Source organism: Aulostomus chinensis, chromosome 1 (genome assembly GCF_037954235.1).
Source record: "Aulostomus chinensis isolate RoL2024-O1b breed Wild chromosome 1, RoL_Achi_v1.0, whole genome shotgun sequence".
NCBI classification, from domain to species: domain Eukaryota; kingdom Metazoa; phylum Chordata; class Actinopteri; order Syngnathiformes; family Aulostomidae; genus Aulostomus; species Aulostomus chinensis.
In genome coordinates, this window is record NC_141320.1 from 52,587,033 (window position 1) to 52,613,070 (window position 26,038).

At 46.4% G+C, this 26,038-nt stretch overlaps 1 protein-coding gene and 2 non-coding genes across 3 annotated transcripts in view; 2 read left to right on the top strand and 1 right to left on the bottom strand.

Moving 5' to 3' along the window:
- Window positions 1–26,038, top strand: part of LOC147272180 (uncharacterized) — a 430,453-nt gene that overhangs the window by 125,842 nt on the left and 278,573 nt on the right. The gene's annotated exons all lie outside the window — the stretch shown is intronic.
- On the top strand, window positions 1,165–1,247 carry trnal-aag (transfer RNA leucine (anticodon AAG)). Its single transcript has one exon. It is a non-coding gene; the product is annotated as a tRNA-Leu (tRNA).
- Window positions 21,634–21,705, bottom strand: trnam-cau (transfer RNA methionine (anticodon CAU)). The gene has a single exon. It is a non-coding gene; the product is annotated as a tRNA-Met (tRNA).

Here is a 26,038-nt window from a genome sequence, read left to right on the forward strand (position 1 = left end):
TTCAGTCAGTGAGTAATGTTCTATTCATTTATGTCACTCTATCTCACATTGATACAGAGAGTTGATTTGAATCTTTTCAATCATGTGACCATCATCATAACAGCTGTTGACCTTGTTTAACTAGTTGATGGTGCTAAATCTTGCCAGCTTGCTAACATTAACTAGCTCATGTTAGCTAGCTAGCTAATATTATTTTCCAATTTCAGGCCTAAATTTGGGATTGACTGTTGAAATTGTTCACCTCACCTTTGTAACACAAGGTTTTGTATTGATGATGTCATTGTTATTGCCTTTCTGATTCTTTACATTCATTAAATGTTTGCTAGCCTGCTCTTGCAGTGAATTCCATCCATAGACATCTATTCATACTGCATTGACTGCTAAGGCTCGCAACAGCAGCGTGCCTACAGGGCGGCCATCTTGGAACAGGGCTACTTGCTCCTCCATCGCATCTGGAGATATTTGTTTCCTGTAGGGTTTCTTCATGTATGTGTGGTGTACCTGCTTTCCCAGAGGACTGCCATCTTTGTTCTGTGGGCTGACATGTTTTAGTGTCAGCACAGGTCATAGCGCTGAGACTGAACTCTCATTCTCCTCCAAGTAGTATTTCCACCTCACACTCCTGCAGATATTCAAGTGAACAGGGAACACAAATTTATGCTCAACTTCTCCTGTGTATTCATCCACAGTCACTAAACAACAACCAAACCAAACAAAAGAGGTTTGCTAGCGTGGCGATCAGCTGTAGTTCACCATCTTATCCAGGTCACATGACTCAGGATTAGCGTGGCCGTCTGGCAACCAAAGGGTGGCTGGTTTGATCCTCACTTTCTCCAGTGACCATGTCAAAGTGTCCTTGAGTAAGATACTGAACCCCTAAATACTTCTGATGAGTAGGCTGGCTCCTTGCATGGCAGCTTTCAGCATCAGTGTGTGAGTGTGTGTGAATGAGAGGACATTGTTCAGCTCCTTGAGTGCTGCTGAGGTAGAAAGGCTCTGTACAAACTGAGTCCTTTTACCATTTCTTTCCTGCTTCTAGCAGCGCTGTCGTCACTTCCTGTGACCGTGGAAGGAAAGGGGTCCCCCTTCAGAATAAGTTTGATATCATTGTTACTTCCTCTTCAACATGCCTTTAGCAGACCAACTCAGAGAACAGCACAGTGAGGTGGTGTGGCCGAGTGGTCTAAGGTGCTGGATTAAGGCTCCAGTCCTCTGAGGAGGCGTGGGTTCAAATCCCACCACTGCCATCATATCCCAGGTCACTGGAGAGGTGTGGCAGGTCTCTAACTGCCTCTCCTCTCTCTTCCACTGAGGTCTTCAAACCTGTGACCAAAAGAAGAATCCTCCTCTGAGTCCACAGACCTGAGCATTGCTGCTCTGACTACCAGGTTACCTCCTGGTTGTCAGTGTGAAGTCAATGGTGAGGTAGTCAGTTGTTCCTTTGTTTTATGACAAAGGCCTCATTGTGAATTAAATAATTTTAATTCTTTACTTGAAGTTTCACGCTGTTTCGACTGAAAAAGGCCAGTTCCTGGAGAAGATCTTCTCGGGGTCCAGGTTAAAGCGGTGCCCCAGCTGGCACCAGGTGCTGACCCAGGTCCTGCATGGGAGATACTGTCAGTTCTGTTCTGCCCTGCTCACAACCACAGGCTGGTGTTGAGGCCTGCAGCAACCAGGGCCCCAGTCACCAAGAGTATAAAGGCTGGTCATTGTGGCAGTGGGAGGAGTCAAAATGAAGACAGACCAATGTGAGCAGGACGTTCCTGGAGAAGTCAGAAGAACTTGACCATGTTTCCTACAGTACCCAGGAGGCCTGGTAGTTGTTGAAGGAAGCTCCAAAAGCAAAGAGCAGACAGCAGGACATCAAAAGAAAAGATCCAGACACTAAAACTACAAGTAGAAACAAGAAGAAATACTAAAAGCTTTGGAAAGATACTACAAGGTTGGATATATATTATTATATACACTACTATTCTCACTGACTCCTAAAGAGGGACAGGAAACATTAGAATGTGGATCAGATCAGCTGATTTCAGTGTTGAGTCCATCCCTCCATCCACTTTCTATTCTTATCCTTTAAGGGTCATGGGGGGGGGGGGGGGGCGATCCCAAGTGACATTGGGCAAGAGGCAGGGTCAGCAGATCTCCAGTCTCTGAGGAGGCGTGGGTTCAGGGTGAACCCTGGACAGGTCAGAATTCCTGATGATGTCATCAGGGCTTTGACAGTAGCTAGAATTCTGTCTTTGATCTCAGGAGGACATGAAAGAAACCCAATTGAGGAAAGTAGAAGAGAGCACATTCAGCTTCATTAGAAACACGTGAACTGTTGAACAGTAGAATTTGTTTGAAACAGTTTACAACACTGAGGGACAGGATTGAAGAGGGAAGAGTTTTCTAATTTAAATTTAATTCTAACTTCAAAGTCAAGTCAAGTCAATTTTATTTATTCTGTGCCAAATCCCAACAGAAGTTATCTCATGACACTTTACAAGTTTATCTAATGAGACAGGTACCCTGGAAGGTATCACCTTGGCCCCCAGCACCACCCTAAGGAACCTAGGAGTTCTCTTTGATCAGGATCTGTCCTTTAATGCCCACATGAAGCAAATTTCTGGGCTTCTCTCTCCTCCTCTCTGTCCTCCTATATGTGTCATACATAAATCATACTCATAACCCTGCCTGGCCTCTTTTCATGGCACCAAACCAGCAGGTGGCCGCCCTGACCAGAGGTCTGCTGACACTTCAGTCCACATCAACACCTGTCAAGTGTCTCATGTGGCTGGATTTTCTGATTTAATGTGCCATGTGAACGTTGAACCATGGATGAAACTGAAGCAGCAAACACTGCAAAGGAACAAAAGACAATACTGAAGATGTACAAGTACACTGAAGTGCCTGTACTTTACTTGAGGAAGAAGGTTGAATCGATGCCTGCACTGTAAAAAAAACGGTAAAAAGTCTGGCAGCAGAGTTTCCAGACGGTACCGTCAAATTACAGTAATAAACTGTTCCTCAAAATTACATGGAAGAAACTGTAGAAATACACAGCAGCTTTCACAGTCCAAACTGATGAAATTACAGTCCATTTAGTGTTGATAAATGTGCATTCAACTGCAGGAAAACAGGCCCATCATGGAAAAACACATGAAGAACAAGGACCTTTCAGGTTCTTCTCTAAGTTCAGGGCTCTGACTGGTTCATTTATGAAACAAACTGACATAAAAAAACATACTGACTACTAATCTCCACCTTCATTTCTGAAATGTTGAGATGCTCCAGAACTCAAACACATCACAAGTTGCTTTGAAAGCAAATCTTTTCCCATTCCCAGTGTTGAGCTGCCATTTAAGGGTTTCCATGAGCGATCAGTCGCATTAAAGTACAAGTGTAGGATTTTTAGCAGGTACCATGAATTTCTAACACAGAGAGAACCAGGTCATTACTTCCACCAGAGATTCATCAGGATTTGATGACAAAATATTAAACAAAAGTGCTTTTGCCATATTTTTCTATTTAGTTACACTTTATGTAACAGGCAAGCCTGACCAACCATTATGAATAAACTTGACACAAGTAGTTCACAAACTTAACTAAAAGCATGCATCATCAGTTTCTTCTTTCCTTAAAAGTAAAATTATTTTGCTACAAACTCAGCTGAATAGTGTGTCTTCCAGAAATTGAACAAGTACAACAAAAAATAAATTAACTGTTACTATGAAACGTCCAAAACTCAAAATGCCAACATATCAATTAGCAGTAGGCTGATCAATGATCAATGATCACTTATTATCAGTAGGCTTTGTTAAAGCTCATCACAGAGCTAAGGGTATCAAGCCACATGCCCCAGCCTCGTCAGGAGGGAGGACCACATTCTTCTTGAGGAATACTAGCATGTCCACATTTTCTGGCAGCAGTTGGGATCTTTGGGCAGTAACGATGTCCCCTGCAGTAGAAAATACACGTTCACTTGGAACTGAGGTAGCAGGGATGGAAAGATAAGCTTTCGCAAGACGAGACAGCAAAGGACACTGAAAACAGTTCTCTTTCCACCACTTCAAGGGGCAACTGGTGAGTGGGATGGATGCCTCTCTTCTGTACATGCCAATCTCTCTCACTACTCTCTCTGAACAGTTCTTCTGGCACAGCAGAAAATGAGTCCCCAAGTAGATCTTCAAGTGCTGTCTTCTTGGAAGCAGGCTCTTCCAGTTGCAGCCCAGCCCCCTGTCCTTCATCTGGCGGATCTTCACCGGCTGCTCCCCTGGCATTAGTCTCCTCATCTGTGGTCTAAGAGTAGAAAGACTGGCATCAGTGCATGATCCTTCCTTTAGACAAGCAACAAAGCCCCCCTCCTCAACACACATTTACTCTGAAACTGTCTCAAAACACACACACACACACACACACACACACACACACACACACACACACACACACACACACACACACACACAATTAACCAACAAAGGAATTGTGGAAGATGAAAAGAAGAAAGACATGGGCCTACCAGATTTACTGTTTCCTGGATCCTGAGGAAGACAGCCTCACGCTGGTCGTGGTTTAGCTGAGGTAGACCCCGAAACCTGGGGTCCAGCGCTGTGCACTCCAGCAGACGGTCATACACATCCCCACTGTATCTTTCTGAGATATTGTTGAGGATTTCTCTCTTTGTTTCAGCTATGGCAGGGGAATCATCTGGGTGTGGCGCCATGCTCTGTTAGAAAAACAATAAATAACAATTTGCTTTAGTTGTAGCACTTACAATATGAACACAAAGTATTGAAACAGACGAAGCAAAAATAAGAACAGGGAAAACAGGTAAAGAACAATATAAAAAGCAGTGGTAGTATTCATTTAAATTAGGCCTACCTGTTCGATCATGCTTTTGAGTGGCACAATAAGAGACACGGTGGGAGCCTTCTCGTCACACATGACCACAGTAGCAGTTTTGAGGGGTTGGAGGAGTTTCACCAGGTCTTCAGCAAGTGAGAAGTCTCTTCTGTCCAGGGTATTGACGTCCCGGGCGTTGCGTTTGATCTCAGGGCTGGTGAGAGTTGCTCCGATGGTGGCTTGCTGCTCCAGATATCTTTCCAATATGTCCAGGTTGGAGTTCCACCGAGTTGGTACATCCGTGATCAGCTTGCGCGATGGCAGCTGTAACTGCTTCTGTTTGGACTCCAACACGGCCTCAGCAGGGGGACTCTTGTGGAAAAAAGTACTCACGCGCCTCACTCTCCCGAGTAAACGGCTGATGGGCCCAACACGAAGGCCAGCTTGAGATGCCAGATTGGCGCTATGTGCAAAGCACTTGATGTGGAGCTCGAAGCCCGCCTCGCGCACAGCCACATCCATATTGCGAGCGTTGTCAGTGACGATTGCGATCACATGGTTTGCCCTCTGAAGTTCCCATTCAGCAAGGGCTTTCCACAGGACGTCTGCAATGTTGACACCGATCAGTAAATACGTACGTTTATTATTTAAATCTCTCAAGGAAAAAGTGACAAAGTGCTTCACAAAGCAATTTTCACAAAACAAGAATAATCTGCATTAACCAGCAGTACTGCATCAGCCCTACCTGTGTGGGACTCGGAGATGGGACGCGTTTGGAGCACATTTTCCATTTCCCAGTCGTTGTTGATACCGTGTGCTGTGATTGTGATGTAGCTCTTTGTGCTTCTTGAAGTCCAGCCGTCCGTTGCAATCGTGATGCTTTTTGTCTCTTGAAGGGACTGTTTGACTCTGGCCTTCGTCTCTTCATAGATTTTAGGGACTACTTTAGTGCTAAAATGCGTACGTAATGGGACAGTGTATTTCAGGTCCATCCTCCTGAGTAAACGCCTGACCGACGGATCTTCCACAATAGAAAATGGTCTCTTACCATATGCGATCATGTAGCCAATATCCCGTGTAATTGCCATCGCTCTTGGACTTGATGGTGGAAGTTGAGGGGCAAATCTGGTTGTCAGCGTCGTCTGGCCTTTGGGGAGTGATTCTCTGTTTGCAGTAGCAGGCGCTAATTTAATTTCTCTGTGGTGGAGCTGCATATGACTGCATGTTGGACGTGTTAGAAAGGGTGTACGACAAATCGTCTTGCAAAGTTTGCAGATCGTTGCTGTTTTGTCTGCAACTCGTTCTCCATTTTTCTTCTCAACTGGGAAACCGAAATGGTGCCATACAAGGGATTTAAAAGAAATGGGGACATCTTCGATTTCAATGTTGTCTGAATTAGTGTCCATCTTCCATGTGCTCGCTCTGAAATGTCAACAAATTAACAGGAAGGGAGGGGTGACTGACGCGGGTCAGAGTGCAGACCACTACATAGTTCAGAGCGCCATCTTGTGTTGAAAATAAATGACTACAGTCAAGAAGAGAAGAATGGCTTTTTCAGAGATTGAAATGTGCCCTTGATTGTATGACTAGAAAAATGACCTATCAGTTATCGCAAAACAGTTTTACAGCTCTAGCACGACCTATCGTGGCACTCCTAGTAGAGAACATCCACTCCAAATAGTCAAACACAAGGGTGGTGATCAAGTAGAGCCTCTACATGGAAACAAAAGCACTGATGACTTTAAAAGAGAACAGAAAGTTTATTAAAAGACAAGTTTATAAGGACAGTTAAAAGGTGTGTAGACGACTGTTTACACTTTAATTCAGCTGTAGAAGAAGAAGACCTTCACTGTGAAAACTCATCCTATGTTACAGCCGCCCCTCCAGGACGGTCAGGGACCAACTTCAGTCCTGGTGCTGATCCACCGGAAATCCAACCAATTCCTCCCATAGGAACCATGTATTTGTTTGAGTGGTGCCCAGCAGCACAGCACCCTGCCTGAGCGTAGTAGGAAGTGTAGGAGCCGGTCCTGAGCGTGTACTGCATGTGTACTACTACTAAAGGTACTTCACCAGAGGCTCCAGCTGATGTCACATATGTCTCCATCAGCTGGATGACATCACTGATATCAGAGACTCCGCCCACTCATTTATTTTCACACATCTCAAAGACAATTCAGTGTTTGATCAGGGATCAATACATCAATATAAAGATCAGTACTTGGTGCCAAGTGGATCTTTGATGGTGACCTCAGAGAAATCAGATCAGCCCTCACACCCTCCTGTCCAATGGTGGCTCCATGATTTCAGCTTCATCCTGTTTCTTTCCTGCTGTGTTTTCTCCTCTCTTTGTCTCTGTTCCTGCAGTCACACTGGATAGTTCCTGTGTGAAGGGGACCAACAAAGTGGTGGTGGACGCGTTGTCTAGAGTTCCTTCAGTGTGGAAATTGACAGTGAACTGTTTTCCTCTCTCTGGTTCTCCTCTTGTCTTTTCCTAGCCTCCTACATCATTGCTTTCTGGGTGCACCGGTCAATGCGGTACCTTGGGACAAGAGATGCTGGACCACCGGAGCAGCCACTGGTTCACCTCCTGATAGGTTTACCTCATCTGTACAGAACAATGGGTGATGTACATGGTTTGAGGGGGTTTGGATCATTATCATTTTGGCTTTTAAAAAAAATGCATTTCAGGTACTTTCAGGTGCCGTGACTTGCTTCCGGACCTCTTTCTTGAGGGTGTGTGTGTGTGTGTGTGTGTGTGGGGGGGGGGGGGGGTATAAAGGTCCCGTGGCTGGTGCCTTTCATGCTGTTCCTTGTGTTGCAGCAGGTATCTGGAGGGTGGGGGGCCGTTCGTTCCTCCTAGTTGAAGCTCCTGGGCCCGGTGCTCTCTACATACAGAACCCGCCTTGCTGGCCGGGAGCCTCTCTTCCTCCTCATCCATTATGACTTCGACTTTCAGCAGACAACATCTCTTCTTTCCACCTCCCTTACACACATGCACACATGAACCCACACCACCAACTGGACTGATGTTCACATCACATTGTTGTCTGAGTTCAATTTTGGTTCATGGTTGTGTTTTTTCATGAAATAAATTTATTTTTTGGCCGTCAACCTGCGTCTCCCACTCTTGTCACGCTTCAAAGCCACGTCTTGCAAAGGTGGTTTCTTCCCAGTGTGCGTTCTCATGTGTCTTTTCAGATGTCCCTTTTCTGAGAATCTTTTACCACAAACTGAGCAGGGGAATGGTTTCTCCCCAGTATGAGTTCTCGTGTGTGTTTTCAGATCTCCCTGAACTGAGAATCTTTTGCCACAAAGTGAGCAGGGATATGGTTTCTCCCCAGTGTGAGTTCTCATGTGTCTTTTCAGATGCCCCTTTTCTGAAAATCTTGTGCCACAAACGGAGCAGGGGAATGGTTTCTCCCCAGTGTGTGTTCTCATGTGTCTATTCAGATATCCCTTTTCTGAAAACTTTCTGCCACAAACTGAGCAGGGAAATGGTTTCTCCCCAGTGTGTGTTCTCATGTGTGTTTTCAGATCTCCCTTAACTGAGAATCTTTTGCAACAAACTGAACAGGGATATGGTTTCTCCCCAGTGTGTGTTCTCATGTGTCTTTTCAGATGCCCCCTTTCTGAAAATCTTGTGCCACACACTGAGCAGGGATATGGTTTCTCCCCTGTGTGCATTCTCATGTGTGATTCTAGATGTTCCTTAACTGAGAATCTTGTGCCACAAACTGAGCATGGGAATGGTTTCTCCCCAGTGTGCGTTCTCATGTGTCTTTTCAGATGCCCCTTTTCTGAAAATGTTGTGCCACAAACTGAGCAGGAGAATGGTTTCTCCCCTGTGTGTGTTCTCATGTGTCTTTTCAGATATCCCTTTTCTGAAAACCTTCCTCCACAAACTGAGCATGGGAACGGTTTCTCCCCAGTGTGTGTTCTCATGTGTTTATCCAAACTCCTTCTGTTTCTAAAACCTTTACTGCATGTTGAGCACCTAAAGGGACGCTCATCCTTCCTGACTTCTGTCTCAGATTCAGAAGGACCAAAGTTCACGTTCCTGATGATCTCTGATTCTCTTTCAGTCTTTACTTTTTGCTCTTTTGAGCTGCAATGAGTCACTTCCTGTCCTAGGCTCAGTTTCTGAAGCAAATTCCTCCTTGAGCCAAAGGGTTCCTTGTGCTCAGAGGTGGCCGTGTTATCAGGTCTGACCCAATCATCCTCACTGACTTCAGGCTCAGCTTCAGAAGAGTCTGACATCTGGTCTTCAGTCTGGGGTTGTACAAGTGGATCTGGATCTACCTTGCTGGCTGGTTCTGGTTGTGGTTCTGGTCCTCCACACTCTTCTCCATCAGCTTCTGTTTTCAGAGGATGAACTGGGCTGCTGCTCAGAGACTCTTCTTTCAAGTTCTCCTCAGTTAGACTCTGGTGAAGCTGTGGGAACTGAGGTTTCTCTTCGTCTCCTTCACTCTTCACAGGGACCAGAGTGAAGGGGAACGTGGTGATATCAGCCTCCTCCTGTCCTTGAAGCTGCCCTCCCTCCTCACTGGTCCAGAGCTCCTCCCACTCCTCTTTAATGTGGGGGGGCTCTGGGTCCTGCAGCTCAGGGGGAACCTCTTCTTTAATCACCAGCAGCTGCTCCACATCTGCAGGACACAAACAGCAACATCAGAAATCTCTTCATTTGACTCTGAAACAGCGGAGCAACAGACAGAAACAGAAATCAACTCAATGAAAAGAGACGTCCTGCTACTGACGACCAGTCAGCAAACTGGGAACAGAAACGCTGGCTTCAGATGTTTGGATCAACGTTGGGTCACCCAGGTCAAAGGTCATAGGTCCCCTCTGCTGAATGGTTTTGTCCATTCATGATCACATCTGCTAGTCAGAATGTTCATTTCTAGAATGAGACCCTGTAGGAGAAAGAGAGTTCAGTCCCTAGAACCAGAGGGAACCTGTACCGATGCTAAACATGTCAGCCCACCTACACTCACAGCCAGGGAGGTGCTGGCCACTGGGAGAAGTGGAATGATTCCCTAATGGCCGGTCCAGCCCAGGCCAACCAGGCAGGGGAGAAAAAAAGGTTGTTTTTAATGGGCTGATATAATTTCCAGTCTACAGGATCATCTTTTAACAAGGTAGCACCGTAGCAGCCTACAGAAGAACGACACAAGGACACCAACATGCACAGCATGCTGGGCCAGCCTGTCACACACGACTCAGTTAGCAGTAGTTAGCAACACAGTGTGAATGTCCCCTCAGCTTGGTCTTGTCTTGGTTCAGTTCAATGGTAACATGCTACTGATGCCTGTCAATGGGAGTGTTCTTAACATTGACCACTGACAGTGATTCACACCTCAAGTCTCCTAAAATGCTCTCGCTGGCGCGTGGCTGAGGGCCTCAGTAGTTGAACTTCCTGGACTGAATTAGGGGCCCAGCACGTCCCTGCACACCCACGTACAGTCAGCCAAGGTCCAAGATAAGAACAATCTGGGAATGACCATCCCTTCCTGGTAGATCATCAAGGCAAACACACACACACACACACACACACACACACACACACACACACACACACACACACACACACACACACACACACACAGCCTGTCTTCAGTATAAAGCTGTGTTCTGTCTCGTTGGAAGACATCTCTGACTGTGTTGTTAGCAGGGCTGCTGTCAATCAAGAGGCTCTCCATCCATACCTGAGTCTCCATCACTGATTCCTCTCCTCCACCTCTTTCTGACACAACAATCCTGACAGTGACAGTCTGGGTTGGAGCTGAGCAAAGTTGGATCTGGTCTCTGGATCTGGACTGAAACTGCATTAAAATGATCAACAGAGCTTCACTGGTGTCTCCAGGAGTTCTACCTTTGTAGTTTGTCCACTAAAGCTGCTGTAACTTTAGTGAATTCTGACGGGACTCATTTGCATATCATGTGACTTGCTGCAGGAGACAGAGAGACTGCTGAGGTGAGTGTGTGTGTGTGTGTGTGTGTGCGCTGACTGAGTCCCACCAACATTGTGCTGCCTGCTCTTTGACTTTGTCTCAGGGGTTTTTCCAGCTGGTCTGGACCACTTGGTCTGATGAAGCTCCAGCTAGAATTCCTGGACTTTGTTTCCTGAGCTACTAAAACCTCCCTTTATGTTGGGAACGATGCAGCAGGTCCCTGCGGGGACTCACCTGCTCTGTCCAGCCTGACTCGGGGCTTCAGCACGGCATCGAGCAGCAACCTCTGCCGGCGGTTCTCCCGCTTGTACTCCGCCACGGTTTCCTCCAGCAGAGCCACGATCTGCTCCGCGGCCGCCGCCAGCCGCTCGGTGAGCAGCGCTCTCAGCACCGGGACTCCAGCCGCTGAGTCTCCTTCTCCCAGCTGCAGCAGGAAGTCTTCAGCGGCGGCGAGGATCCGCTCCTGGACCGACACCCGCAGCAGCTGCGCGGCGCACATGTTGAGGTTCTACCGGCGCCACTCAGCCTTCAGGAGACAAAGACCGAGGCCGGGGCTTCACGGACTTCTCCTTCTTTCCTTGTGGTGTTCAAAGCTTCCCGCGTCTTCTTCTCGTTTTGTGAAGCGCGTATTGATGACGTATGTGGTGACGTCCGAAGCCTCTTCAGCCGGCAGTGACCACGTGACTGATTCAGGACCTGCTTCTCCGGCTTGGCGTGAGATTCTAAATGTAAAGCAGTGAAACGCCGTGGTTTCCTCCCTCTGGTTCGCGCGTCTGTTGGAGCTCCACGGCAGGAGAAATCGCTTCAAGAAACCCAACAGACTTGATTTGAAAACGTTGGTAAAACTTTTTTTTAATAAAAAATTGTAAAATCAAAGCCCACAAGCGTCCTCATTCCCATCACTTTCACTGAGACTTTCACATCATGGTCCCATTGTTCAAAGACATGGAACGATCCAGTATGAACGCAGACTTCAATGATCTCATTGTGTTCACGGGTCATCAAATCAGTGTCAGTTCAGTCGGTCAAGCCTGCAGGGAAGTTTACAGTCCAGCAGGTGTCAGTATTCAGTGACAGTAACACAGTGTCATGGCGTCCACAGGCTTCATGACGCCTCATCCACCCTTCACTCCTGTCTCGTCCTTGTGTGCTCACTCCAGCCCGTTGATGCACAGTTCCTGCCACAGCCTCTACCTTGTTAATGCAGCCGTGCCTGTCTTGTGTTCTTCGGCCTCTGAGAGTTTTTGAAAGTTTTATCCGATAGTCTAGATTTAGTGGATACGTTTGCAGCCGTTTGGTTTCTCTGCTCGGAGTACAAGAACATCAACGTCCCTTGCCGTGAACCCTGCTTCTGTCCTGTGTCTGAGCCTGGTCCTGTCAATCACAATGATCCAATTTTTGGAACTGACCATATCTTTCTTTCAAAAACAAAAGAAATCAAGAGAGCGATTCCTCTGTGATGGCATGAAAAGATCTTCCTCACAAACGTGGACGATACAAAGCTCTCTTCCTCTTCATCTCCAATTATTTGACCAAATTTGGCCGTCAAACTGGAGAGAAAACTCAGCCCTTTTGAACTCTGGCAGCTTTCCATTTACAAATAGCACGTGTCCACGTGACAAAGTGTGTGAGCAGGAAGGAAGGGAGAAGGGGGGCTGAGAAAATAACAGCAGATCCCTGGATGGAGACCCCGTGCTCTTCTCTCCACCTCTCTTCCTCCCTGCTCTCTCCACCCCTCTTGAACAACACTGCAGGTGAACAGTTAGCATTGCTCTGTTTGATGAAGCTGCGTTCAGGAATGAGGAAGTTTCCCTTTGTGTCACTGCTTCTCTACTGATCTGATCTCTGATCAGTTCACCAAGAAGAGTCTGGGGTCAGGGGCTTGATGAGTAGAGCTGTTTAGTCAGGAGGAGGCTGCTCTGATTGGTTCCTGACACTGAAACAAGGCCAAAGCTCAAGTACACAGGCTCACATATTGTAGTATTCTCAGTCTTCCCACTTCAAGTATTTTCTCACTTCAAGTATTTTCTACTCTGCACACCAAGTTACCTCTTATGTTAAGTTACTAGCTGAGAGTTGTGCAGGACACTTGGATGGAAACATAACCTTTTTCTCTAATCAGCACAACAATGTGGGCGTGGAGTGAATCAACACCATAACAGTAACGAGGAATGAACGCAGCAGCCATCTTGGAATCACCAGGTTTACAAGGCTTCCACTCGGTGAGAGCAACCCCTCGATGGAGGAGAAGAAGCCGGACCATCAAGAAGACCTGAAAGAAGACAGCAGAGGCAGGAAGAGGGACCAGAGACACACAAACAGACACAACACTGCCACCTTCTGATCTGATGACATCAGAGTTGAATGTGTGGACTATTTGGAGGCCAAGCCTCACAATAAAAGCAGCATTTTCATGGGAATGTGTCCCATCCAGGGCTGCACGGTGGTGCAGTGGTCAGCACTGTCTCCTCACAGCAAGAAGGTTCCTGGTTCCAGTCCCGGCTCCAGCACAGGATCTCTCTGTGTGAGTCTCCATGTTCTCCTGTTCCTGTGTGGGTTCTCTCTGGTACTCCAGCTTCCTCCCACAGTCCAAAGACATCAAGAGGGGACCAGGTTAATCCAGACTCTAAATTGACTGTAGGTGTGACTGTGAGAGCGAATGGTTGTCTGTCTCTATGTGTTGGACCTGTGATGGACTGGTGACCTGTCCAGGGTGAACCCTGCCTCTCGCCTGAAGATACTGGCATAGGCTATGGACATCAGGCAGCTGGTGTGTTGGTGGATCTGTGGATCCTGCTGGAAGAAGCAGGGTGGAGCTCTGAATGGTTCCTGTCTCAAAGAGCTTCTCTGTGCAGCTCCCATCAGCTCCTAAAAACAGGAAACCAGCAGATTCAGTGTTGAACAGTGGCATTAAAATGATGCCAGTGCTGGTTGTCTCTGTCTAAGGGTTTTGAGGGCATCCAGCTGCAGCCAGGAGACAAACAGGGATGCTGCTTGAGGACATCATCCAGGAGGCTGTCCATGGGGTGGAGCTGGGGTCTCAGACTGGGGACATTGGACAAGAACTTCTCAGAGGGAACTCATCATGGTGGCTCAGTGAAGAAAACTAGACCTGAGCTGCCTGCTGGAACCTAGCAGGTGAAGGACAGAGCTCCACCTCTTTGGAGACACCACCACTGTGGGCTCATGTTGGCAAAAGAAGTGGGTCAGTATTTGACACACACACACACACACACACACACACACACACACACACACACACACACACACACACACACACACACATACATGCATGTTCTTACACACAGAGACTTTTCCTCTGTTTTTGTTTTTTACTGGTTTTGAACCAGTAAGTGGTTTCTGTTGGTTTGGTTTGCTTGACTGGTTGTTGTTTGTTGACCTTCCAAATCCATATTTTGGGTTCTGGCTTGTTCTGCTTTTCATTTTGTGTTTGTATTAAAGTTCTGTTGCTGAAAAAGAGACTTCTTTCTCTTTTTCTTGAAGTAAATATATGAGGGTCGAAACTGACCCATAACACCATTGATGTTCCAATAGTTAATGATATTAAAATGAATACTAAATCAAACCAGTCCATGTCAGAGATGTGTTCTAACACCCTCAGTAACGGTCAGGAAACACAACAACCTTTGGTTCATTTCTAGGATTTTCTTGAGGTTCATTTTACCATTTTTTAACTGAAATCGAGGGTTTAGTGACTAAAAAAAGGTCCAGAGGCCAACAACTAAATCTTCAAACCAATATTTCCATGCATAAGGAAGCCTAACAAGGTCACCAAGAGATGGAAACAACTTGGAGGATAGAAAATTGTTTTAGTTTATTTGACAGCTGATTGAAGACGTGGGTCAAAACTGACCGTTACCATAGAGATGGGAACAGAAAGCTGACACAAGAGGAAGGTTCCAGCTCTGAAAAAGGAGTTTGATCAAAATCTTGAACTGCCAGTAGAAATATCCTTTTGTATGTTGACCTTTGTTGACAGAAGTCACTTTAGCTTGGCAGTGAAAAGAATGGCTGCTAGCTTGACAAAGAGCTGCACAAACCAGGTTCAAGCTGGACTTTGGACCCTGGTATCTGCAACGACTCCATCAACTCCTAATCTAGCAGCTCTGCTGGGTCCAAGTATTTTACAGAACATTTGACAGACCTGTGGAGCAGTGAGGACAGACATGAGTTGATCACATGATCCACTGAAGCACCATTTTACCCTGGTACTGAGGTCACCAATATGAGCTGGAGTTGGGAATCTTGAACTGAACCTGGTATCACAGTGACACCTACTGCTGCAAAATGGAACAGCAACACTGAACCCAAGTACAGGATTGGAGGGAGACTGATGGTCGCTGTTTGGGTTTTTGAAGAACAAGGAGGGCGTGGCTTCAAGCTGGATTCTCAGAGACTATTTCCCCAACCTCTACATTGGTATCTACACTGTCCTCCAGTCATGTGACTGAAGTCATCCAGTCACGTGACTGAAGTCATCCAGTCATATCAGTGATGTCACTCTGCAGGACTGTCATTGCCGTCTCATTCTAGAAAAGAATCCAGACTCCACTTTTATGGGGCAGTTTTGGTCTTTAAAGACTTGACAGTTCCAGGAGATTTAGTCTGGCTCAAGATCTTCAGATCAACCCAGAACAGGCTATGACTCCATTGGATTGTGTAGTTGGAGCATTCAGAGATCTGGTGGATCTCAGTAGGAGCTGGATTTATCCACTGAATGATCCTGGTCAATGTGATCCTGCTCCTCCATCTCTCAGGCTGACAGAGCAGGAGGACCTGACTGAGAAGAAAGCTGCCCTTGAGCAGCTTCAGTCTCTGTGTGACAACACAGAGGCAGAAAACCTGAATTTGAGGGAACAAGTTTCTACTCTTGAACATGAGAATAAAAGAGCAATCCAGGAGCTCCAGAACCTCACTGCTGTGGTGGCCAACCTCCAAACGGTCCAGGACAAGAACCAGACTCAGATAGAAGATCTGAACGCAACAGTCCACAGTCTTCAGTGTGAGGGGAGGAAGGTTGATGGAGAGAACAATGAGCTCAGAAAAGAGCTGACCCAGGTTCAGTCTCTGAGGGAGAGTGAACAGGTGGAGATGAAATGTCTTGAGGAAGACCTGACAGAGAAGAAAAGTGCACTTGATCAGCTTCAGTCTCTGTGTGACAAGAGATGGACAGAAAACCAGAATTTGTGGGGACAGGTTTCTAGTCTTGGACAAGAGAAGATTATTGCATATCAGCTGGTAGAGAACATGTCTGCCATGGTGGGCAACCTTGAATCTGTGAGAGAGGAGAACCAGACTAAGATCAGAGACCTGAACACACAACTCCACAATCTTCAGCTTCAGGTGAAGATGGTTTACAAGGAGAAGTGTGACCTCAAGTGTGAGCTCAACTCCATCCAAGCAGAGAAGAAAAAAATGAGACAAGAACTCACTGAGAAGAAGGCGACTCTTGAACAGCTGAGGTCCCAGAGTGAGTAGAGAGAGGCAGAAAATGGATGTTTGAGGAGACGAGTTTCTACTGCATCTCAGGAGACAGAGACCTTCACTGCAGAGTTGGCCCACCTTGAATCAAGGAAGGACCAGGACCCCACAAAGAGTGACAGTCTGAACGGTGAAGTTCAGAGTCTTATATGTGCAGTGAGAACACAAAAGAAGAAAAGGAGCAGTGCTCAGAGGGAAATCCTGGGAAATCTTCATGATTTAAAAAGCTGTTTGAAAGAGGAAAATCATAACCTTCAAGTGAAGGTCCAGCAAACTTCTGAAGAGCAAGCAGACTCTCCCCTACGTCCAGCCAGAGAAGAGCAAACAGACTCTCCCCTACGTCCAGCCAGAGAAGAGCAAGCAGACTCTCCCCTACGTCCAGCCAGAGAAGAGCAAACAGACTCTCCCCTACGTCCAGCCAGAGAAGAGCAAGCAGACTCTCCCCTACGTCCAGCCAGAGAAGAGCAAGCAGACTCTCCCCTATGTCCAGCCAGAGAAGAGCAAACAGACTCTCCCCTACGTCCAGCCAGAGAAGAGCAAGCAGACTCTGCCCTACGTCCAGCCAGAGAAGAGCAAGCAGACTCTCCCCTACGTCCAGCCAGAGAAGACCAAACAGACTCTCCCCTACGTCCTGCCAGAGAAGAGCAAGCAGACTCTCCCCTACGTCCAGCCAGAGAAGAGCAAGCAGACTCTCCCCTACGTCCAGCCAGAGAAGAGCAAGCAGACTCTCCCCTACGTCCAGCCAGAGAAGAGCAAACAGACTCTCCCCTACGTCCAGCCAGAGAAGAGCAAGCAGACTCTCCCCTACGTCCAGCCAGAGAAGAGCAAACAGACTCTCCCCTACGTCCAGCCAGAGAAGAGCAAGCAGACTCTCCCCTACGTCCAGCCAGAGAAGAGCAAGCAGACTCTCCCCTACGTGCAGCCAGAGAAGAGCAAGCAGACGCTCTCATATGTTCTTCTGCAGAGGAGCGACGGGATTCTGCTGCATATCCTGCAACTGAAAAGCAGAATGATGGGGGCACCCTGGAGACTGGACCTGCTAAGGGTCAAACCAGAGGTCTACTGAGCCGTGTGACATCTGGTGTAGAAGATGTTCTGTTTATGTTCATAGTTTTTTCTTTGTGTGCTTTTCCTCAACTTTGTTTTCTTTGTTTGTTCTATATGATGATACCTTGATCACCACAGCAGTTGATCCCAGCTTGATTAGCTGAGTGCTTTGCAGTCTAAAGCACTTTAGTGATACCTGTGGGGTCCCTTATCCTCCCTGACCACAGGGATTCAGCCTCACTGAAGGAGAGTGAACCTTCCAGTTTGCAGCTCCTAGACTCTGGAACGCTCTCCCACTGGACATGAGGATGCTGAGGACGCCTTCAGAAAGAAGCTAAAGACCCATTTGTTTAGTAATATTATTGTTCATGATGGAATCGTCCCTCTGTACCTGCCCACACAGGTCAAGAGGTCAAATGATTCCCTGTTTAAAACAGCTCTTCCATCACATGGATGTGCATCCCAACAGTCAGAGCTCACCGATGCTCCTATTCCCTCCGGTGGGAGGCGCTACGAGTGACTGAGGGTCAGGGGGGTCAGGCTAGTCCAGATAGTGGGTCTGTATGAGGTTGTTAGGGAGGGATAAGGTAGTGGCAGAGTTCAGGCTGTAGCTGTGCTCCAACAGTTGAGACAGGGCAGGACAAAAAATGACATCCTGATGGCGTTAGGAGTGATTCTTACAAGAACCAATCAATAAAAGTGGGTGGTGACCTGCTCATGTGACGCTTGTGTTGATGATTACTGGGTCTCCTCCATGCTCATTTATCATGAATGAATCCCTCTGAGTAAAACACCTAATGTCTCCTGAGTTGTTTCACAAAATGTGTGTGTGTGTGTGTGTGTGTGTGTGTGTGTGTGTGTGTGTGTGTGTGTGTGTGTGTGTGTGTGTGAGTGTGTGGGCAATAACTACAAGTTATCTATGTATAGATCAAAAAATTATGAATCAGTTGGATACATTGACAGTGGAAGTTCAGGTTTCCTGTAATTCAGTTTGCAGACAACACAGAAAACTGCCCCTGACCCCTCCCCTCATTCTGGAGGCTTTAACATGAAAATGAAAATGCTGAGAGACACAAATGCAAATCAGAGTATTTGACCAGAGGTGACATTTTTTAATGCTTTTCTTGTTATATTTGTTATATATGTTCTGTATGGTTATATTTGTTATGGTTGTTATGGAGTTTATGGTTATTATCTCTGTTTCTTGTGTCTTTGTCTTTGTTGTCCTCCCCTTCGTCCGTCCTGGATTTTTGACCCTGGTTGCAGGAAGCATGTGACCTCAACTCCTTTTTCTGTGTTGCTGAACGTAGAGCCTTGCTTCATTGTGTTAGCTAAAGTGTGATCCTCCCTGCTAATTCCTTATTTCGTTGACAAATTACCCACCAAAAATTAATACCTACTTGCTTTATTTGGCTGAAGTTTAAAAGACCATCATTCTTGTAGCAACAGTCTTTCTGCCTTGTAAACAGGCTAAGCTAATGATGGCTTCTCCCTCTTGTCCTCCTCTCTCCTGCTCAGAGTGCCACATGTTTTGTTCCTCCTCTGCCTCCTTTAGTGATACTGATAAGTGTGTTAAATGTAGTTTTCTTGTTGTGTTGGAGGTGAGGCTTAGCGATGTTGAATTGGACCTGCAGCGGCTCTGCACCAAAAGCTGCAAGAGCTAGCCAACCCTCACTCGCTGGTGCAGACCAACTTAGCTTAGCTCCTGGCTTAGGCCCAACTAGCGCTCCCCCAGAAGCTCCCAAGCATCTGGGAGAGCGCCAAGAAAAGTTGGGCCTAAGCTAGGATGTGCTTGCTCATGAAGAATTGTTGGATGTAAATTCATTTAAAGAGTGTGGAACTGGACCTGTTCTACTTGTAAAGTGTAACTTTTGTTATTTGGTGCTTTACAGGGTGATGACTCGACTTCATTGCAGCTTTGACCTGAGCAGGTGTTCATCCTCATCTCAGTAACAGGGGACACTTTATCACACCAGTGGACAAACATCAGCATTCATCACCCAGCAGCTCTTCTGATCAACAGAACAAGTTAAAGTATAATGGAGAATGAGGGCATCGATCCCTCTACCTCTCACATGCTAAGCGAGCGCTCTACCATTTGAGCTAATTCCCCTGTTAAAAAGCATAGCAGATGATGCAGGTTGACCTTCATGCATGGTTGAATGAGCGTCACCAGTTGAAGCTTCTCTGGTTGACCAATGTAATGGAGACCAAGGGTTCCATGACATAAATGATGAATTGAAGGTAGCATTTGTCTTGGTATTAACAGTTTATGTAAATTAGAGGCACACACACATGTTAATGGTCAGGTTTATTGAATCAGCAAATATGTGAAACATTTGCTATGCCATGTGTTCCAGGGAGGGACCTGGGAAGCACAGGGGGACCGGCCATCCTGCCTGTGGAAAATGAAGACCCCAGTGTCAGTCAGTGGGAATCACTGTGCAAGGCCTGGTATTTAGTGTTGATCGAGTTTGTCTTATGTAAATGTGGCAGTTTCAGTCGTCACGTCAGTCCTCACCTCTTCCTGGTGGTTTCCTTAAAGGGGGTGGAGCCAAAAGGGGAGAGTGGCCCAAGGAAGCTCCTTTAGAGCTGTAGGTGCAAACCTTTGCTCCCAGATGGGAGAGGGGGTACAATCACAGGCGAGGTTCATTGAATGATTATGTGGATGTATGATTGAGTTGGTGTAGTAGTCTGGAATCATGTATATATTTAGTCAGGTTAAGTTGTTGCTGGTTTGATGTAAATATTGATTGTAGAGCATGGTTGTGGTCTCACCTCCACTCTATGGGTCATCCATCGTCATCTTCTGCTTATTCCATACTAGTAAGGGTCACGGGGGGGGGGGGGGCTGGAGCCTATCCCAGCATCTACGGGCGAGAGGCGGGGTTCAACCTGGACAGGTCACCAGTCCATCGCAGGTCCAACACACAGACGAACAACCATTCACGCTCACGCCTACGGTCAATTTAGAGTATCAATCAGCCTCGTCCCCTAATGTCCATGTCTTTGGACAGTGGGAGGAAGCCGGAGTACCTGGAGAGAACCCACGCAGGCCCGGGGAGAACATGCAAACTCCACACAGAAAGATCCCACGCCCGAGCCAGGACCCGAACCCAGAACCTTCTTGCTGTGAAGGCACAGTGCTGACCACTGCACCACCGTGCAGCCCCGCTATGGGCTAGTCTGTCTAATTTCCTGCAGCCAGGAGGGAATTAAAGGCAGTCAGGGGTTTTTAATGTAAGTTGATGGTGTCTCATGCAATCTCTTTCAATACTCCAGTGGTGGTTTAAGTGAAGAAAAACATGGGTTAGTCAGTAGGACTCTGTGTGTGTGTGTGTGTGTGTGTGTGTGTGTGTGTGTGTTTCCATGCAGACTTTCCCTTGTGACAACCGATTTGATTTGGAAACCATCTCATCTAAATCTCCTCTCCAAAAACCCTCTTCTTCAACTTTGTACCCAAGTTGTCTCCTCATCAGGCACCACAGTATCCAGTAGGTTCAGTTCAAACAGTCATCAGTGATTAATGTTCATGTTCAATGATGAGGTTTTGATTTATTCTTCCAGAATCATCTGAACAAACCCTCCTCAACACAGTGAAGCCTTCATCTGACAGGAGGAGTTTCTTTTCCCAGTGATTCCACTGACAGTGAAAAGCTACGTTCATCAGACTGGTCTGATAGGATCAACTACTGGTTGCTCTGGAGTGCAAACAGCAACCTGTCAGGAAACATTAGTCAGATCAAAGCCAAGATTAAAGCAAGAGCCTCCAGATCAAAGACAGAATTGATGATGATGTCATCAGGGGGGCTTTGATAGTGTCTTTATTTGTACCTGGAATTCTATCTTTGATCTCAGGAGGACATGAAAGAAACACAACTGAGGAAAGTAGAGGAGAACATTCAGCTTCATTTGAAACACTCGAACTGTTGAACAGTAGAATTTGTTTGAAACAGTTTACAACACTGAGTGACAGGATTGAAGAGGGGAGATTTTGGTATTTTCAGTTTAATTCTAACTTAAAACTGGGCATGAACATTTTTAGTCGTTCACATTCTAACATACAGAGGAAGTCATGACATTCCCTTTTTTTTAACCTGTCCTGTTCAGGAAATGGAAATGGAAATTTAGCTGCTATGTTGAATCAGAAAAACCTTTTGAAGTCTACTTTTGCTTCAGTCAGAAAGTGGACTGTTGTTAACTCTCACAATGGTTGGTGATTGTGGAGGAAGAAAAAATCCTTATGAACCTCTTTTTAACAGACACGCATTTCTAAAGACACTGGTTCATTTTATTTTTCTTCCTTTAGCAGAGGATGGTTTCGATCCATCGACCTCTGGGTTATGGGCCCAGCACGCTTCCTCTGCGCCACTCTGCTCTACCATTGACGGAACAGTCCTTGTTTTATGAGAGCATTCTCTGTCTTTGTCTCTGCCCTGCTCTCCTGCTCTCTTTCCCCTCATTTAGTCCTTGACATGATCCATGCTCTACAGCTCTGCGGGTGGAATGAAGACCTGCGTCTGCTCTGCCCGTGCCGTCCTTCGTCTCAACCTAAATTGTTTGACCCACCTTTATAATGATCGGACTCGCTCCCGCTGAGCGCGCCAGGCGCTGCAGACAACACAACCAAACTGGCCCCGATCAGAATTTGACAGGCCGAACTCGCGCCGAAATCTTTACAAAAAATCCATTTTTGTCACCCACGTGAAGATGGGTGGGAACATGCCCTAAAAACACCAAGAATAATATTCACCACCTTCTGAACGGGTCCTGGCCCGTCTCCTGCATCAGGGGCCGCCTCAGTCGCCCATCAGCTGTTCAACAGCTGTTCGCCGCAACACTCAATCAGACAAAGACATAGAAGCTCAAACTGCTGTTGCGGAAGCCATGATCGTATAGTGGTCAGTACTCTGTGTTGTGGCCGCAGCAACCCTGGTTCGAATCCGCGTCACGGTAGCATGAGATAAATTTCTTTGTGTGTGTTGATGGACACAAGCCAAGCAGAAATTTCCCACGATGCAATAGGGCAGTGTTTGGTCAGTGTTGAGCAGGCGTCAGTCTGACAATGATGTCATATTATTGTGTCATCACTTGACCAGACCCAAAAGTAGACTCAGGTATCAGTTTCTTCTCAATGCTAATGTCTGCTAGCTTAGTCTGCTACTTTGATGGCTCTGCCTGCTCAAAGGTCCAGACCCCTGGATGTGGTGGTTCCTACCTGAACGTAGATTCTGTCAGCTCATGTTGTTAAATCAACTCACCAGGAACACCAGTAGATTTCAATGGACTGACAATGAGTCTCATTGAATGGTAAACATGTCAAATATGAAGTCATCACCTGAGGAGGTCTGCTGCTGGAATGAAGCTCCAGATATTCACAAGATATTCTAGATCTTAAAATAAAGCATTTTTATATTTGATTTATTGTTCATTAGCTTGCTTCACATTGTTTGATTTTATGTGTTGGATATAAATAGAACTTTGATGCACAACCTCCACAAACACTCTTGTCCAACTTTTGTGCCCAAATTTTCTCCTCCTGAGGCACCAAATCAAGTCAAATCATTTTTATTTGTTAGAACCAAATCACAACAAAAGTTCTCTCATGACTCTTTACTAGTAGAACAGGTCCAGCACCAAACTGCTTCAATGAATCTACACCCAACAATTCTCCATCAGCAGCACATCCTGCAACAGTGGTGATGAACACCTTCCTTTTAACAGGCAGGAACGTCGAGCAGATCCAGGATCAGTGGGGACGGCCTCCTGCTTTGACCGGTTGTATGTAAAGCTCCATCAGATTGGAACAACCTTTCCTCCTCACTTGGGTCTCTCTCTTCCTTTCTCATCTTCAAATCATGAAGCATTTTCAAACATCTGCTCTCGTTTCTGATGCACCTCCCCTTTTCTCTCCAGGATTCACTCTCTACTTGTTCTTGTTTGTTCTCTGTACTGTAAATATGTGGATATTTGTGTATGAATATTCATTGTGTACTTTAATGGTGCATGGAAGCAGTATTTATTGAGATGGGTGTTTAAATGTATGAGTATGTGAACACAGGCCCACTCTTATTCTGCAGTGGGATCTCTGATCATACTTTGTATAATATACTGGATGGTGGTGGTGGTGGTGGTGGTGGGGGGGGGGGCTTTGGGGAACATTGTTGGCCTGTACCTGGGTGTATGATGTGTGTGTCCTTGTGTTGAAAATAGAATCTACTTTTATTATTGTTGTATTGTTGGTCATTATTTGTCAGGACCCCCTCCAAAATGAGATGGTGCATCTCAAGGGGCTGCCCTTGAAATCAAGAATCAAGAATGAAGGTGTCTGCTGGTCTTGGTGGACCCTCTGCTTCTCCAGCTGAGTCAACAGATTCCTGTGTATCCTGAGTCATTGTGTATCCTGGCTGCATTCAGTGCTTTCACCGCTGCAGCCTAGCTTGATTGCCAGTCAGGACAGGTGTTATTAAGAATGGAAGAGGGGACAGTTTTGGCAGGACAAGTTGCTCCACATTCAGGAGATGGTGGGAAGTTTCAAAGCTGCCATAAATCTTGATGACAAACTCCTTCACTGTGTGGTTCAGAGTCCCTGGTTTGATTGCAGCTTTGACCTGAGCAGGTGTTCATCCACATCTCAGTAACAGGGGACACTTTATCACAGCAGTGGACAAACATCAGCATTCATCACCCAGCAGCTCCTCTGATCAACAGAACAAGTTAAAGTATTCTCAGAAGGACGGCATGGATCCCTCTACCTCTCACATGCTAAGCTAGCACTCTACCATTGGAGCTAAGTCCCTGCTAATGAGCACAGCAGATAATGCAGGTTGACCTTCATGCAGGGTTTAATGAGCGTCACCACTTGAAGCTTCTCTGGTTCAACAAACCCTTGGGACCAAGACAGGGATTGGAACCTGTGCAGGTCCAGACCCATACTGAAGTTGGTGGAGACAATTGTTTCAACCAGGGACTGAATGAAAAGACTTGCCCAGACTCCAGCTCACTCTTCTGAACAGACCCCTCATCTCTGTGTGGAGTAAACATCAGAGGTGGGGGGTGCAGGTTCTGCTTTGACCTCCTGACCTCCTGGGTAAAGCAGTGGAGATGTTGAGCTTGAAGGAGTTGACGGCCTCCTTCATCTTCTCATTGGTTTGCGAAACTCAGCATCATGAAGTGTTGCTGAAATTCAACATGTCAGCTGAGGCCAGAGATTCCTGCATTCCCTGAGTCCTTGAGTGTCGTCTCTGTTGTTTGAAAGCACAAAGCTGTTCCTGATGGTCCAGTGTGTCCGATTCTGGGCTCTCACAGCTGTAACTGGAGTTTGAGCTCCGTTAAGGGACTGGTTTTGTGGAGAGAACCAAGCAGAAGAATTGACAGTTTCAGCAGGAAAGGTGACCATTGCTCCACAACCTCAGTCCCAGGATTCATTCCTGCTTCACCCAGCATGGCCCTATGATCAACAGAAATGAACTGCCAGTGGAGGTCCTCAGTAATCCAGGTCATGGTTTCTCTAGATTGCTGTGTTGTACTCAGGACACTTGCAAATATCAGCCTCTTTCCTCCATGATCTCTCATTCTTTCTGTTCTCTCCATTTCTCCTCTTCGTTTCTACTCCTTGCTGACTGTTGTTCCTCATTTGTGGCAGAGTTCAGTCAGTGGACCAGACATTTTGCCACTGCACTGTCCATCATCAGGGCATTTAACATCCAGGACTGGCTCCCAGATCATGGCCATGACCTCATCCCCTGCACCAGTGGACAGTTCATCAAGGATGGCAAACATGTGGGTCTCAATTCCCCTCCATCTTTGTAGGTTGGTTACATTTCCTCCTGGTCTTTAATCCATCTTTCGTTGACATTCTTCTGTTGAGCCCAGTTTGTTGACTGCCAGGCTGTCTTACTTTTCAATGGCACAACAGCAGACAGCAAGAGGGTTGCTATGGTGCAGTTGGTAAAATCCCTATCTATGGTCTGCAGAAATATGCTGGGAGTTCTTTTTTATTATGAACCAGAATTCAAAGACTGACCAAGGAAACCAAAGCACAGAATTTAGAGATCAAAGAAAGAAATCAAAGACAGAACCTGAAGATCAGGAAATGGCACAGATCAATGAGATCCATGGACTCATCAGTGAAGGTTTTCTTTTGGTTCATGGTCACTTGTTGTCGTACTGGTGTGATGATGTCAGACCCTTCACATTCAGTTCAAACAGACTCCAAAGTGTAGCTGTGATGCAGAGGGCAGCAGCCTTGTGCTTGGTACCGTCATGGTTCTCTGCATTGTTAGCAAACTCACCAAAGACCTCCCTGAAAGCAGGATCATTTTCCCACAGTGCTTTTTTAACCAAGTACCAATTTGTCCCTCTTTAAAAAAACAACAAAGATGAGATCAGACTGAGATGGACAAGATGATATGGATGTGATTTATGGTTTTCAAACTCCAAATATTCAATTTTTCTTCAGGGCTTTTGAGAGGTTCTGGGTAATGAATGAAAATTTAAGTTGGGCAAAAACGACATGCGGGGTCACTGTGTGTGTTTACACGTGTGTGTATTTCTTGTTTTATGGTGTTGGAGACCATTTCCATCATCAACACTGATCAGGAGTCCTCGTCCTCATGGGGACCAAAGACCGGCCCTGATGCAGCGCAATGCAGTTTGTGAGTTCTTTCAGAGTGAAGGTCTGGATTGAGTTTAGTTTCAAATAAAGATTA